A 15,880-nucleotide genomic window follows, 5' to 3' on the forward strand; every position below is an offset into this window, starting at 1 on the left:
CACTAGCACTAGGCTAAGCAAATTTGTTTTTTTAATGAAATCTAGCAAGCAAAATCAATCAACACATATTAACACGTTACCTTTCTACAAGATCTCTTTTTCTTCCACTTATTTTTGCTCTTCTTCTTCAACATTCTTCTTTAAGTTGATCCGAAAAAAAATATTTTTAGCAATCAATTAAGTCAAAAGTAATGTCACAATTCAGACAAATTAATTTGTATTTAAAGCAAACTAGTTTGAGCCCTAAGCTTGAAGTAATATTAATTAAGCCGATTTTATTTGGTGTTTATACACTAAACTATTATAAGTATCATTATTTTGTTTCATAATAAACAGTTCAAGAAAACATATATTGACACTAATAAACATATCCATGCGTTTTAAACTTAACTATTGTACAGTTTGATACCGTTATTGATTTTCTGATTTTTACTGCAAAAAAATGTGTTTACTTTTCTTTCTCCATCAGCGATTATATTTTAATTGTTGACTCCCTTAGACCATTCTACCAACTCTACAAACGTGTTAGTGTCGTGTCTGTTGTATTACAGGTCTGTCACAGTCACTCATCGTTGCAGAGTTCGGCTAGTCTGGTGATACGAGTCGTCGTGCCCGACATTAACATAGAATTTCAACAGACCTGAGATCATCGTGTATGGTTTTTTTTTTATCTATGGGAATGATGCACAAGTCGTGAAACAATGGTTTCATCATATTTAGTTTTAGAAACAGCCGAACTAAGTTCCAACAATTCATTAATACTTTAGTAATATATGTGTTTATATGAAAGTATATGTTAAAAAATAGGTGTTCAGCAGAAGGATTAAGTTCATATAGATGTTCAGTTGACAGATTAAGTTCACATTGTTGTTCAGTCATTTTCTGCTTTTCATCGCGTGTTTAAGTGACGATAACATGAAACATGGAGAAAGTCAGCTACGGGAAAATGAATTTAGTTCAACTTAAAGAAGAATGTCGAAGAAGAGGAGCAAAAATAATTGGAAGAAAAAGAGATCTTGTAGAAAGGTAACGTTTTAATATGTGTTGATTGATTTTGCTTGCTAGATTTAAGATTTGATTTTAAAAAGAAGTTGCTGAGCCTAGGGCTAGAGCTAGTGACTAGACTAGATCTAGATCTGGCTAGAGAATCTAGGCCGTGCATTAATTTTAATGTATTTATTATTTAGTAAAGAAAATGCGTCAGGGTCGTCTCAGGTAATCTAAATTTACAATGGCGGCCATCTTGAAAATTAACCTCTTCGTAGGATTTACACCAATCATAAAATACTGCATTTTAAGTCCAAAAAACAATAATATCATAATCTTATTCCATATTTTGGGGTACACAGCTAAACATTTTAATTGTAGATCTTGCAACCAGTGGCGTAGCGAGGTCGGGTGTCACCCGGTGCGGCACTTAATGGTGTCACCCCCCCCCCCCCCAGAGGCGTAGTGACCCTAACCGGGGACAAACTTTCATGTTTTCGATTTGCACCCCCCCCTCAAGTTTTTCTCTATATATTTTGCTATTTTTTGCCTTTATGGTGTCACCCGGTGCGGTCCACACCCCCCGCCCCCACCCTCCCCCCCTCGCTACGCCCCTGCTTGCAACTATTTTCGTACGAATTTTCAAATTTAGGATTTGGTAAAAAAAAACCTCAATTTTGGTGAGTTTTGGGACATTAAATCGAGTGTTTTTGACGGACCTATGTGTTTCTCTAAATGCCAATGTAGTCCTATACATCTATGACATGTGGAATATTCTTAACGCCATCTTTAGGCTTTATTATGATGTTTTATGCTGTACCATATTCCTTATCAATGTTTTAATACTTTTATGGTACCCCTCTTAAAACACCTGGTATATTTTTTGTCGAGATGTGTATCTGGTATTTTGAAAATTCTCTGTGTCCCTTCTGTACCAAGTGTTGGTTGGAACACAAACTCTGTTGCCGCCAGTCGCTCATATTGTTTAGCTGACTTTATTACAGCAGTCCCTGGTACTCCGTTAGAGTATACTGGTGATATATCTGTGTCTTGCTTATTTGTTAGGGTGGCAAATTGTGTTTTTTTTTTAATTCAGCGTTGGTAATTGTATTGAGCCAACGTCCTTGTATTATCGTATTATTGAAAAACACAATCCAAAGAAATATAGCGTAAACACTAAAATTCAATGTATGTCAATGATGAAAATCCAATACATAGTTATAGAAAATAACACAGAGGCTTCGATGAAAAAAAAACATAATTATGACACAAAAGTGATCTCTCTTTAAAAAAAAGCAACCCTCAGTACAAAAAGTATCAGCAATCTTAAAACGATATCGTCGATTGTCTTGCAAATGTGTAAAACATAATGATATTGTGTGTATGTTTGCAGTTACATATATTTTTTTTTTTAAACTTTAGACAAACGCACATCCACGTAGGCCCTATGTCATTATTATTTTTAAAAAAATGTGTTCCACCTTTATTGGTATGATATGACAATGATATGTCATTTTTGTTTGATTTTATTTTACCAAACTGATTGTGTCTATTAAATAGGTAATTATTCCCCTTGCTAAATTTCTAAGCAAGAAAAACCCAATAAAGTTGTATTTACCTCCCCTATTTATAAAATAAAGTTTTATCTCAACACTGATTGGCAGATACATATTACCAGCATATATATTTACAGTGTGGTATAGTGTTGTTCTAATGGGTGGTGGTGTGGCTCCGATTGCAGTAGCAAAATAATTACTTGGACGTATATTATTTTTAAGGTTACATTACTATTCTATTGCTAGACTCTCAAAGATAAACAGTTTTTATTACTGGACAAAATCGAAGAAGAAACATCACTTAACATAATGTCATCACTAGTCTTTAAAACATATACACAAACTTATTCATGAATTGGTGTGTATGTTGTTGTTGTTTTGAAGCGCTACTTTTAAATACATAACATGCAGTATACATCTAAATACTTTAATTCAGAGTTAACTCGTTTAACTATTTTTAATGGAAACATACAATACATACTCTCTACATTTGCTGTTGTTTGTTTTTTATTTGGTAAATATGGTATTATTATTATTATTGTATCTCCCTTAGCATACATTTTCAAAATAATAATTATAGTTTACAACTACAATAATTGCTAATAGTTTGTTTCTACCCCCCTGATACAACTTACGTTCATTAAAATTGGTATATGTTGTTGATACATGAACACGAGGTGTAGAAGTTTGAAGTGTGTCACATATGAGATATCTATAGACCTATAACTGAGACATTGTAACATTAAATGATTTGTTGTTCAAGCTATGTAAAGCAGACATAAACTAGGCAGAGTTACCAAGCAGTTAAATTACAATGGGGAACTCAATACTTTTTTTTAGGTGTGATGGTTAGGTATATAACTTATCATACAAAAAAGCGTGTTTTAAATTAACAGAACTAACGGCAGTTTCTTCAAAAATCAGTTTAAAAAAAAATGATTTTGTCCGTTTTTGATTGCAATTGTTGCCTGTGATACACCAAAGTTGCCATTTGTTTTCTGTTTTTTTTACTCTAATTATTTTGTATATACTACATATTTGTCGAATCTTATTTCATCTTTAAACAGTGGCGTAGCGAGGTCGGGTGTCACCCGGTGCGGCACTTAATGGTGTCACCCCCCAGAGGCGTAGATACCCTTTCCAGGGACAAACTTTCAAATTTTCGATTTGCACCCCCCCTCAAACTTTCGATTTGCACCCCCCCTCAAGTTTTCGATTTGCACCCCCCCCCTCAAACTTTCGATTTGCACCCCTCTCGAGTTTTTCTCTATATATTTTGCTATTTTTTGCCTTGGTGTCACCCCCCTAAATGGTGTCACCCGGTGCAATCCGCACCCCCCGCCCCTCCCCCCCTCGCTACGCCCCTGTCTCTAAATATTTAATTTTTTTGATTTAAAGTACACGAATTGGTGACTTTTTTGGAGTCTAAAAATAGCTAGACTTACTAGTTATGTGTTATTGCAATTGTTGTAACTTGACCTACTAGACCAGGGGTTCCCATGTCGCCCGCCGAACGATTCGTATGTGCCCGCCTCTCACTATTCGACAGAGACAGAATTTTGTTCATAAACATTATTAAAAGGTTGAAGGGGATGGAAATCGAAAATTTGAGGGGGGGGGGTGCAAATCGAAAATTTGAGGGGGGGGGGGGGGTGCAAATCGAAAGTTTTGTCCCGGGAAGGGTCGCTACGCCTCTGGAAGGAGTTTGTCGATTTAAAATAGGTTGTGCCCGCCACCCTACCGATATTTTAGAATGTGCTCTAGAGTAAAAAAAAGGTTGGGAACCCCTGTACTAGACATACAACTCCCATATACTTATATATATATATATATATATATATATATATATATATATATATATATATATATATATATATATATATATATATATATATATATATACTATAATCAAGTAAACAAAATATCATAACAGGAAAACTGAACAATTCATTCGAGTTTAAGTAATATAGGAGTCCGTATTGGAATTTTTTTTTAAAATACATGTTCAGTCGAAATATTGTGTTCACATAGATGTTCAGTTGAAAGATTATGTTCATATATAAATTTTAGTCGACTGGATGTATCAACATACATGTTCAGTCCATTTTTTTGTATGTGATATATTGTGTTAACATACGATATTACTGTTGCTTACGAATCAATCATACGCAACCGCAGGTGTTGACTAAGTTAATTAAAAGCTTTGGATTCTATTCTAGACATACACTTGTTTTTATGTAATATTACTATTCTTCTATTTATTTCATTTTAAAATTAAAATATTTATGAGATTTATAATAAAGGAGGTTGCAGAATTGATTAATCGACTTATTCGCATGTCTTTGAAAAGCGTAAGCAAACTCAATAACGTTTTCATAAAATTGGCAAAAAACACAATTTCTAGAAACAAAGAAACACTCACCTAAACAATTCATATTTTCTTATAAAATTATTGTTGTAAATAACAATGTACTGTGCATATCCGTCTCAATTGTTTAACTAATTGTTATTTTTTTTAAAATATTTATAGACTAGTGATATAAATTGTACTTGAATTATTTCCCTTACATAATACAAATGAATGAATGGGAAATAATTTTAAAATGTTGTTATTGTCAAAAATACATATAAAACAAAAAATACATTTTTTAGCTAAAATGTATACAGTCCTATAATAATTGTAACAAAAAAATATAATTTGTTCATTTTAGATATGTTAACATCGAGTTGTGAGCGGGTTATACATGTTCAGAACGTGTATACTATACCCTAAGCTGATTTTCTATGAAACGATTAAGTTTTATTTAGACCCCGAATGTATACCAGCCTCATCTCTAATGATACCTTTAAAAAATTGCCAAAACTAACTAAAGGGTGTAGCAAGATGATCTCTTAGATGTGGTGACAAGCACAACCACTCAAACGACTGTTAGGTTTCCATAAAGAAGAAGCTTTTATTTTTGTTAATCTAAACACTCCGCCAAGTCCCATGTTTAAATAGACCACAGGAATGCATGGGCCATGAGATAACACCATTAGTTAACAAGTAACTAGTTTTTCATTCGTTTCAAAATATTTTTATCCTACGTTTTTAATGTTGTTCTTTTTTTTTTCGTTGCATTGCCTTAGTTTATTTTTAGGCATACAATCTAACATGTGGATAATGTATTTACTTTTACTCTTTAATATTTACGCAATGGAATAAACACGTCCATCTTATCATACACGTCTACAATATGGGCCATAATGTTTAGCAGCTTTTGTTGTTGGCTCTTGTACATCCAGTCGGCCAACTCGCTTTCTTTTTTTTTTTTTTTTTTTTTTTGTGCCGTTTGGCGTTTAATATTGTTCCTTCCACAAGTGGATAGGTTGCATGTTAAAAAATTACAATGTGATACATAGTATAACATTAATACTAATAGTTTCGCTGTCTGTCTATCTGACAAGAACGCTCTGTCTGACAAGAACGCTCTGTCTGACAAGAACGCTCTAGAGAAAACACAAGCAAAATAAAAACATGCACAGTAATTCGAAAAACGAAATATGACGTCGACACATTTAGCGTAGAGTAGAACATAATCTCAAACCAGAGAGTGCACACAGTAATATGACGTCATTGATTATCGCGTAAACATTGAAAAAAAGGAAATGTTGTCTAATCTAAATGGTTTGCGTGAAGAGTTTCTTGCATACAATTCTTCGGGTAGGGGCGAAGCCCCACCCCCCGCGTAAGAACGTCTGAGCCCCCCCCCCCCTCCCCAACTCAAAAGAAATTTCCTCATCGATACTCTATAATAAAATTACCGCCTAATTAATGTGTCTAATCTAAAAAGTGGTTTTCTTGCAATGGGACGGTAGACATGTTTTTTTTTGGGGGGTGGGGGTGGAGGGGTGGGGGTGTGTGTGTGTGTGGGGGGGTGGTGTGTGGGGGTGGGGGGGTGGGTGGTGGTGTGTGGGGGGGGTGGGTTGGTTTCAGTGTTTCATTCAGACTTTTTCCTCCCCGGAGAGGGGTGGGGGTACTTGAAATTTTCTGGGGCGGGGGTAGAATTTTCTGGGAGGGGGCGGACACTGGAAAAAGTATATAATTATATTTCGTTGAATGGGACGGTAGACATGTTTTTTTTTTGGGGTGGGGGGTGGTGGAGGGGTGGGGGGGGGGGTGGTGTGTGTGTGGGGGGGGTGGTGTGTGGGGGTGGGGGGTGGGGGGTGGTGTGTGTGGGGGGGGTGAGGGGTGGTGTGTGGGGGGTGGGTTGGTTTCAGTGTTTCTTTCAGACTTTTTCCTCCCCGGAGAGGGGTGGGGGTACTTGAAATTTTCGGGGGCGGGGGTAGAATTTTCTGGGAGGGGGCGGACACTGGAAAAAGTATATAATTATATTTCGTTGAATGGGTGGGGGGTGGGGGGGGGGCGGTGTGTGGAGGGGGTGGTGTGTGGGGGTGAGGGGTGGGGGTGGGGGTGGTGTGTGGTGGGGGTGGGGGTGGTGTGTGGGGGTGGGGGGTGGGGTGGGGGTGGTGTGTGGGTGTTGTGGGTTGGTTTTAGTTTAGAGAAAAGAGACAGCACTATCAGCCTAGCGCCCGTTGTACCCTTCCTCAACGGGCCATTTTTCTCGTTAATACTAATAGTTTCGCTGTCTGTCTGTCTATCTGACAAGAACGCTCTGTCTGACAAGAACGCTCTAGAGAAAAGACAAGCAATTTAAAAACATGCACAGTAATTCGAAAAACGAAGTATGACGTCGACACATTTAGCGCACAGAGTAGAAAATAATCTCAAACCCCAGAGAGTGCACACAGTTATATGACGTCATTGATTATCGAGTAAACATATTCAATACAAAGGCAATTTGGTCTAATCTAAGTGGTTTGCGTGAAGAGTTTCTTGCATACAATTCTTCGGGTAGGGGCGAAGCCCCACCCCCCGCGTAAGAACGTCTGAGCCCCTCCCCCTCCCCAACTCAAAAGAAATTTCCTCATCGATACTCTATAATAAAATTAATGTGTCTAATCTAAAAAGTGGTTTTCTTGCAATGGGACGGTAGACATGTTTTTTTTTTTGGGGGGGGGGGGGGGGGGTGGAGGGGTGGGGGGTGTGTGTGGAGGGGGTGGGGGTGTGTGTGTGGGGGGGGTGTGGGGGTGGGGGGTGGGGGGTGGTGTGTGGGGGGTGGGTTGGTTTCAGTGTTTCTTTCAGACTTTTTCCTCCCCGGAGAGGGGTGGGGGTACTTGAAATTTTCGGGGGCGGGGGTATAATTTTCTGGGAGGGGGCGGACACTGGAAAAAGTATATAATTATATTTCGTTGAATGGGACGGTAGACATGGTTTTTTTTTGGGGGGGGGGGGGGCGGTGGAGGGGGGGGTTGGAGGGGTGGGGGGTGGGGGTGGGGGTGGGGGGTGCGGTGTGTGGAGGGGGGTGGTGTGTGTGGGGGGTGGGGGTGGGGGGGGATGGTGTGTGGGGGTGGGGGTGGGTGTGTGTGGGGGGTGGGTTGGTTTCAGTGTTTCTTTCAGACTTTTTCCTCCCCGGAGAGGGGTGGGGGGTACTTGAAATTTTCGGGGGCGGGGGGTAGAATTTTCTGGGAGGGGGCGGACACTGGAAAAAGTATATAATTATATTTCGTTGAATGGGACGGTAGACATGGTTTTTTTTTTGGGGGGGGGGCGGTGGAGGGGGGGGTTGGAGGGGTGGGGGTGTGGGTGGGGGTGGGGGGGGCGGGTGTGTGAGGGGGTGGTGTGTGTGGGGGGTGGGGGTGGGGGGTGGGGGATGGTGTGTGGGGGTGGGGGTGGTGTGTGGGGGGGGTGGGTTGGTTTCAGTGTTTCTTTCAGACTTTTTCCTCCCCGGAGAGGGGTGGGGGGTACTTGAAATTTTCGGGGGCGGGGGGTAGAATTTTCTGGGAGGGGGCGGACACTGGAAAAAGTATATAATTATATTTCGTTGAATGGGACGGTAGACATGGTTTTTTTTGGGGGGGGGGGGGGGGGGCGGTGGAGGGGGGGGGGGGGGGGGGGGTTGGAGGGGTGGGGGTTGGGGGTGGGGGGGCGGTGTGTGGAGGGGGTGGTGTGTGTGGGGGGTGGGGGTGGGGGTGGGGATGGTGTGTGGGGGAGGGGGTGGTGTGTGGGGGGTGGGTTGGTTTCAGTGTTTCTTTCAGACTTTTTCCTCCCCGGAGAGGGGTGGGGGTACTTGAAATTTTCGGGGGCGGGGGTATAATTTTCTGGGAGGGGGCGGACACTGGAAAAAGTATATAATTATATTTCGTTGAATGGGACGGTAGACATGGTTTTTTTTTGGGGGGGGGGGGGGGGCGGTGGAGGGAGGGGGGGTTGGAGGGGTGGGGGGGGTGGGGGTGGGGGGCGGTGTGTGGAGGGGGGTGGTGTGTGTGGGGGGTGGGGGTGGGGGGTGGGGATGGTGTGTGGGGGTGGGGGGTGGTGTGTGGTGGGGGTGGTGTCTGGGGGTCGGGGGGGGTGGGGGTGGGGGGTGGTGTGTGGGGGGTGGGTTGGTTTTAGTTTAGAGAAAAGAGACAGCACTATCAGCCTAGCGCCCGTTGTACCCTTCCTCAACGGGCCATTTATCTAGTTAAAAAGATTTACAATGTCTTAATATTCCTTCTGATTTCTTTGTTCCATGTTTCTTTGTTCCGATTTCTTGGTTCCATTTGTTTCTTTCTTGATTTTGTTTCCGGTTTGCTATGACATAAAGTACAGGACAGTACAAACATGATCGCTTCTCTGTTTTTTGGCCTTTCTTCTTTTGCTTGATACGCTCTTGGTTTGATAGTGGTTTATTCTTTGTTGGTAGTTGTACTTGGTGAGAGTGAGTAAGTATTGTTCATTGTGGTTTGAAGAGGAGTAACTTGACGTAGTCGTGTAATTGAGTTGGGCGAGGTGACGTTGAAGAGTGAAGTTTGCTGATGTTGATGAGTCGATGGTTTTGAGCTTAGTGAAGTGTTGAGGTGGGCGACGTAGAGCTGTTGGCGAATGTTTATTTTGAGTAGATGATCTTGAGAGATGGTTAGTTGATTTGCTAGTGTTTTGACGGAAGCTTCCCACCTAGGATTTCTCCTAGGTGGGTGTCGTCAGAGTGTTAGTGAGTTTGTTGGATGCGAGGTAGATGCGCTTGACGTATTAGATGAGTTCGATTTGTTAATCGAGGTAGTTGCGTGTGACGTAGTAGGTGATAGGTGAGTTCGAATTGTTGAGTTGCGTTTGACGTAGTAGCTGAGTTCGATTTGTTGGCGTTTGACGTAAGCTTCCCACCTAAGATTTCTCCTAGGTGGGTGTCGTCAGAATGGTAGTGAGTTTGTTGGAGGCGAGGTAGATGCGTTTGACGTAGTAGATGAGTTCGATTTGTTGAGCAAGGTAGTTGCGTTTGACGTAGTAGATGAGTTCGATTTGTTGGCGATAGACAGACCTCCCACCTAAGATTTCTCCTAGATGGGTGTCGTCAGGCTGAAAAATAAAAGATTGAAAAGTTAGCCACTCGTACATTTGAAGCCACCCAATACAAGTACTGGGTGACTCATCTCGAGAGCGTGTGCGTTCGAGGGATGTGTGGGAGCAACCCCACAGCGGTCGTTGGCGAGATTTGCGTGAGTTTAGAGTAGTAGATTTGACCGCCTCTCGACCCCGGCAGCCAGCCCTAAAAAGGGCTGACCAACCAAATGGCTAAGATCCGTGTAGATCCATAACAGATACTACACTTTGATCTTAGCCAAAAGGCCGAGAAGTCGGCCAACTCGCTTTCAACATTTAAAATCTTATATATAAAGCTCAAATCTGTATGTAATGCATATGTTTGTCGTTGGTCTTGGATGAATTTAAGTGTTAGAAAATTATCGTGCGCATTTGTCTAAATTTATGAGCTAAAAAATTACTATTGAAAGTGTTGGGAAATAATTTTCATTTTTCAAATTATAGTAACAATTGTCGGTATGTTCATTAAACACAAGTTTTAAAAAAATATCATCTTTTACAAAAATTCTAATTATGTCTTTATTTAGTCCTATAGCACTTACTTCCCTTTGATAACTTAGGAAAACACAATTACTTCCCTTTATAAAACCATTGCATTAGTCGAAAATAATTTACTTTTTAATTACTTTGTTTTGGTGTTGGGAAAAAAAAATAATTACATAATTAGCGGGGATTGATCAAGTGCAAATGTTGTAGGTATTTTACGGATAAGCTTGGAGTATTATAATTGTTCATCAAATTGAAACAGGCGCGTTCGTTTAAGTGAGTGCAAGACTATGAATAAGTTGGGGTACTATAGTCGTTCATTAAGCTAAAACAGGTGATTCCGCCCCGGGCGTTTATGTTCGCGTTAGTGTTTTCTTTGTGTTTAGGTGGGTTTGTGTTAGTGGTTGCGTTTTGATTTGGTTCGTTTTTGTTCTTTCTTTTTTCGTTTTTGTTTGTGTTTTTTTCTTTGGGTTTGTATTTGTGTTTTCATATATTTCAGCTACATCAAACGTTACAAAGAGTTGGTTGATCACTTCCCCCATATGTTGTCACAGCTCTCCCTATGATACAGCCATGTGGATAACAACAAGGGTCTTCTAGTGAACTTCAACTTTGTTAATTACGGTTTCTTGTTTCTAGAGTCTGTTGAGTTAGACGTTAGGTTACTTGTCTCATTTAACTCAATCGTTTCAAAATATAGAGCTAGAAGATTAAAAGTAGACTAAAAAACGCACAATACATTATTATACCTAATAGCAGTTGCAAACTTTGATAAGTTTTACAATTTATACACACACAAACATATATATATATATATATATATATATATATATATATATATATATATATATATATATATATACACACACTAACATTTTTATGTCAATAGTATATTTGTTTAGTATATATATATATATATATATATATATATAATCCTAAACAAATATGATACTATATATATATATATAGGCCTATATATATATATATATATATATATATATATATATATATATATATATATATATATATACACATATATGAATATTTGTTTTCTTTCTTCTTTTTTTTGCCTCATACATGTAATGTACAGTGTCAGTTTTCATTCCGTGTTTGCTGTAGTATTACCATTTTCATCATCGTTTTGTGAGGATAGATACCGATTTACAATAGTAATAATTATTTCTTACGCGTATCCTACTTCCATTCATTTAAGAAGGTTTACTTATCCATAGATATAATACAAAATTGAAAAAAAAAAACAGTACACAATAAACACTTCTGCTTTACAAATATCACAATTCGTGGCTAAAATAAAAAAAAAACATGCTTTTTTTTTTAAATTAAAAATCATTAATGTTCTTTTTTTTTCTAATTGTAAAAATCAAAAAACTAATAACAAGACAATGGAGTATTGTCAAGCACGTCCATGTAACATGTTACTTATTAATGCAAATGTATTGAAACAAAGTGTGTCGTGCTTTAATTTCTGCGAAAATATTTTTTTTTTCTAGCCAAGCGTTGTATTCTGGTAACAGTTGCTGGACAGGCATGGGCAGAAATTGTTGAATACACATTATATAAATAAAAGAATGTGTTCACTACAATTTATACAACTCTATTTAAAAAGGCGCAATGTATTATACTCTACGTCACAATAAATTACACCATTACCCTCATCTATTGATCATATAATTGTTTTAAGCTTGGTTGATGATGACAATCAGAAGTTTGATGTGTTATGTCGGTTGTGTTTATGTCGTCTCCTGTTTAGCAATTCATAATAACGTGCTTAAATACATGGGGGGGGGGGGGGGGGGGGGGGGGAGGGCGGAGCGATCGACCGGATAATCGTCCTTCACCAGCTACTGATAGTGTTTTAAAGCAAAATAGTTTCAGTGGCAGCATTGGTAGTGAATAAAACAACTAAATAAAAGAACTAAATAGCGGTATATGCTACGACGCGGGTCAGCTCGTATAAAATAAATCAACAGTTAACGATGTTTGAATTGGTTACATAGTTACATTTGGTTATAAACTTTAGATGTGATTGCAAAGTAAAAAAAAAATAATGCAGAGAATGTGAATTCTATAGTTGACTTTTGACTTCGATTAAAGTGACCTGTCCCGATAAATCTATTAGTTCAAGTCTATTTACGATATGACTATTCGAGTCACACACGACCTGAGTTAGCACTAGATTTTGAAATGTTGCTATTACTGTAGTTTCATATGTAATTATAATCCACAACAACAATGGTGTTGTGCCCATTCATGATCCATCTACGGCGAAATCTGTAGGGAGGAGACTCTATAATTACGTTCCACGTTGCTCAATGATTTCATGGGCCCCACACTTTTCATATACAGCCAAGTCACCAACAATCTCAATTGAAATATCAGATGAAGACGGACCATCATTAAGACCAATGGCCATCACATTATTTATGGATTATTTCATAATCCACAGTCTAATCAGCCCGCACCAGATCCTGCGACCCACACCTTCATTGTAGCAGATCTAAACAACACTAAAACATAACATGGACCCAACACACTTGAGCTATCCATGTACAAGAAAGATACTGTATGTGGCACTGTGATGACGACGTGTAATGTTGGTCATAGATAGGCGATAGGTAGCGTAGGTCAGCTATACATTGGTCAAACAGAACCAATATAATGCAGTGACGAACTGACCATTTACGTGAGATGATCAGCTGACCACTGAAGCATCAGTTGCGAGTTGGATGTAGATATTGTTAGGAGATTATTGGAGCGTTTAGGGATCAATCGCGGATAAGCGAGTAGTAGCGGAGCTTGATATTTGTGGGAAGAAAGCATTTGAAATCAGACTAGAGACCGATTATTATTGGGAGTTGTTTATAGTAGAGTAAGAGGGAATAGAAGATTTATTTTGTGCAAATAAAGCAACATGATAACATCTTTTGAAATGTACTTGTTTTTTATCTCACACACCAGGCTATATATAATAAAAAAATAGGTATACAGCTTGCGTATCATTTTACACATACCATTCCGTATGTATTAATTATATGTTTATCGCAAGTAACAAGTAATAACTTATTACAATGCATGCCAGGAACCCATCGATTTCTGAACTAAACACAATTCACACAGCATAGAAAACGTCCAACTAAGTTCATTAACTTATCTTCAGGCAACAATGTTATATCTATTATGTTAATAGTGGGTGTTCTAAAATAAATATATATTATTTCGATTTGGTATTTTAAACGAGCATTTCAAAATTACTTCCCATATTTATTTTTCCAAGCAAAGGACGGGAGACAACTCAAAGACACAAAATCCAATAAATAGATGAATAAACATATTAAAAAAAAATAATACATTCATTCGATGTATGATATATTGACATTAATTAGTTTGTTATAATATAATCTAAATTTACTTCGCTGACATTGAAAATTGAATAAATGCTTCTGATACATTGAAAAATCTAACGTCTTGGACTTATTTCATGCAGTTTTCAAAAATATGTAAATTAAACAGTTCACCATCCGGGAAAGTACCTTTCATTCAAGTGGGGCCTTATTTTGTTTCTGAGTTTGAGCCAGTGGTAGGATTTGTCAATACAAAGGGCTTCTATCTAACTGGAGAAATGCCAGACAATGAAAGATCAGAAATGAGAGCCTACATGTCAATGATTGAAAATATTCTTGGCAATGCTGAGCTGTACATGGCTTGGTAGAATCCTGAAATTGCAAATGAGGTGACTAAACCGCGCTATGGTTATTCATATCCTTGGCCTTTGAGTTGGATCCTGCCCTGGAGAAAACAGAAAGTAGTTCGAGCAAGGTTGTAAGCTAATGAGTGGTCTAATAAAACTGTTCCAGAGGTGTGTGAGGAAGTGAAGGTGTGCTGTCGGGCATTATCAAAACGACTAGACAAGAAGGAATTCTTCTTTGGTGCTAAACCCACAGAGTTAGACGCCATGGTCTTTGGTCACCTGTACACACTTGTGACAACAATTTTACCTGGAGGATATTTCACATCAGTAGTTCAGGAGTTCAGCAACCTGGCGATGTTCTGTAAAAGGATAGAGGATAAATACTTCAAGTTAGGATTTGATTAAATAATTTAGTAGCTTTTTGGTGATGCAAAATATTGTTCTTTCACAATATGGATTGTACTTTCCTTTCTTAAAAATTTATGAAAGGACTAACTCAGACTATAAAAATGCAACTTTTCAAAACTATTTAAAGTCAGTTTAAACAAAGAAATTTTTACATTCATGTAAATAAAAGTAAATATTTAACAATACCAAGGATTGTAACTGTGGTTTGAGTACAGTTTATTTGTATAGTTGATATCTGATGATGCCTAGCAAACCCCTCATTTCCAGAGTCAAAGACAATGATTTCATGAAGACATGTGGCTTTAACTAAAACGGTTAGATCTTATTAAAGTTTATTTAAACAATAACTTAACTCAATTTTTTTTCCTTGCAAGTTAATTTATTTTTTTTTCATCTAATTACTTTTGATCTGAACATGGCACATTTAATGTGGCATGGGTTGATTGACTCTTGGTAGATTTGTTCAGAATTTTTTGTTCATGTTTGAACAACCATGAGTAAAGTAGCTTTTGGTTCGTAAAATTATTCTTATCAGATTCCTCATTTTCAATAATGTATCAAATAAATGATGTAAAAATGTAACTCAAATGTTTCATTAACATTGATTGTTTAAATGACAAGTTGATAGTTGATTTAAGTACAAGTTAAAATGAGCAGCAGTTTGGTATTACATATGTTCAGTATTAGTGTTCTCTAATTAAATATGATAGACTGTTTCAGGGATATGTACATCATTTTGATGCTGTTTGCTGTCCAATCAATGCTTTTACAAACACTTTTAAATATCCTATAGAATGAAGGCCAGTTGTAATACTTTAGGATTAGTGCGAAGTAACTTTTCTGTGAAATGAAGATTCAGTCCAAACCTTCTAGTAAACAGCTGTGTTTTGTTAACATCATGTGACTCATCCCTTTGTTTACCTAGCTTTAAGCTATGAGGTATTTCAGTGGGCACTTATCGTTTGTTGTCTTGCTCACATCACTTAACCCCAACTTGTCTCCTGGCAATGGTGGTAAAAAAGTACATCTTTAAAAGTAAAAAAAAAACATGTATGGGCATGCAGTTTTATTTTCATTCATGTTATAATTATAGTTTTTGTTAATTTTATAAGACTTAAAGTCTTAGCAGGGTTTCATTTTCAATGTGTGCACAGATTTAAACTATCCTATGTTAATAAGTGCTAAAATATTTAAGTTTATTTAATATAAATATGCATTTTTATTAGATTTATGAATCAAATTTTTGTCAATAAGTCACGTATTCTTTTCAAATTC

The 15,880-nt window shown here is 38.0% G+C and overlaps 2 pseudogenes; one reads left to right on the forward strand and one right to left on the reverse strand.

Moving 5' to 3' along the window:
- Window positions 1–922: 922 nt before the first annotated feature.
- On the forward strand, window positions 923–15,550 carry LOC131935217 (metaxin-2-like; annotated as a pseudogene).
- LOC131935239 (uncharacterized) lies at window positions 10,174–10,260 on the reverse strand (annotated as a pseudogene).
- Window positions 15,551–15,880: the final 330 nt, after the last annotated feature.

This window comes from Physella acuta, unplaced genomic scaffold, assembly GCF_028476545.2.
Source record: "Physella acuta isolate Inbredline_101_S28 unplaced genomic scaffold, ASM2847654v3 ptg000138l, whole genome shotgun sequence".
In the NCBI taxonomy this organism is placed as follows: Eukaryota; Metazoa; Mollusca; class Gastropoda; family Physidae; genus Physella; species Physella acuta.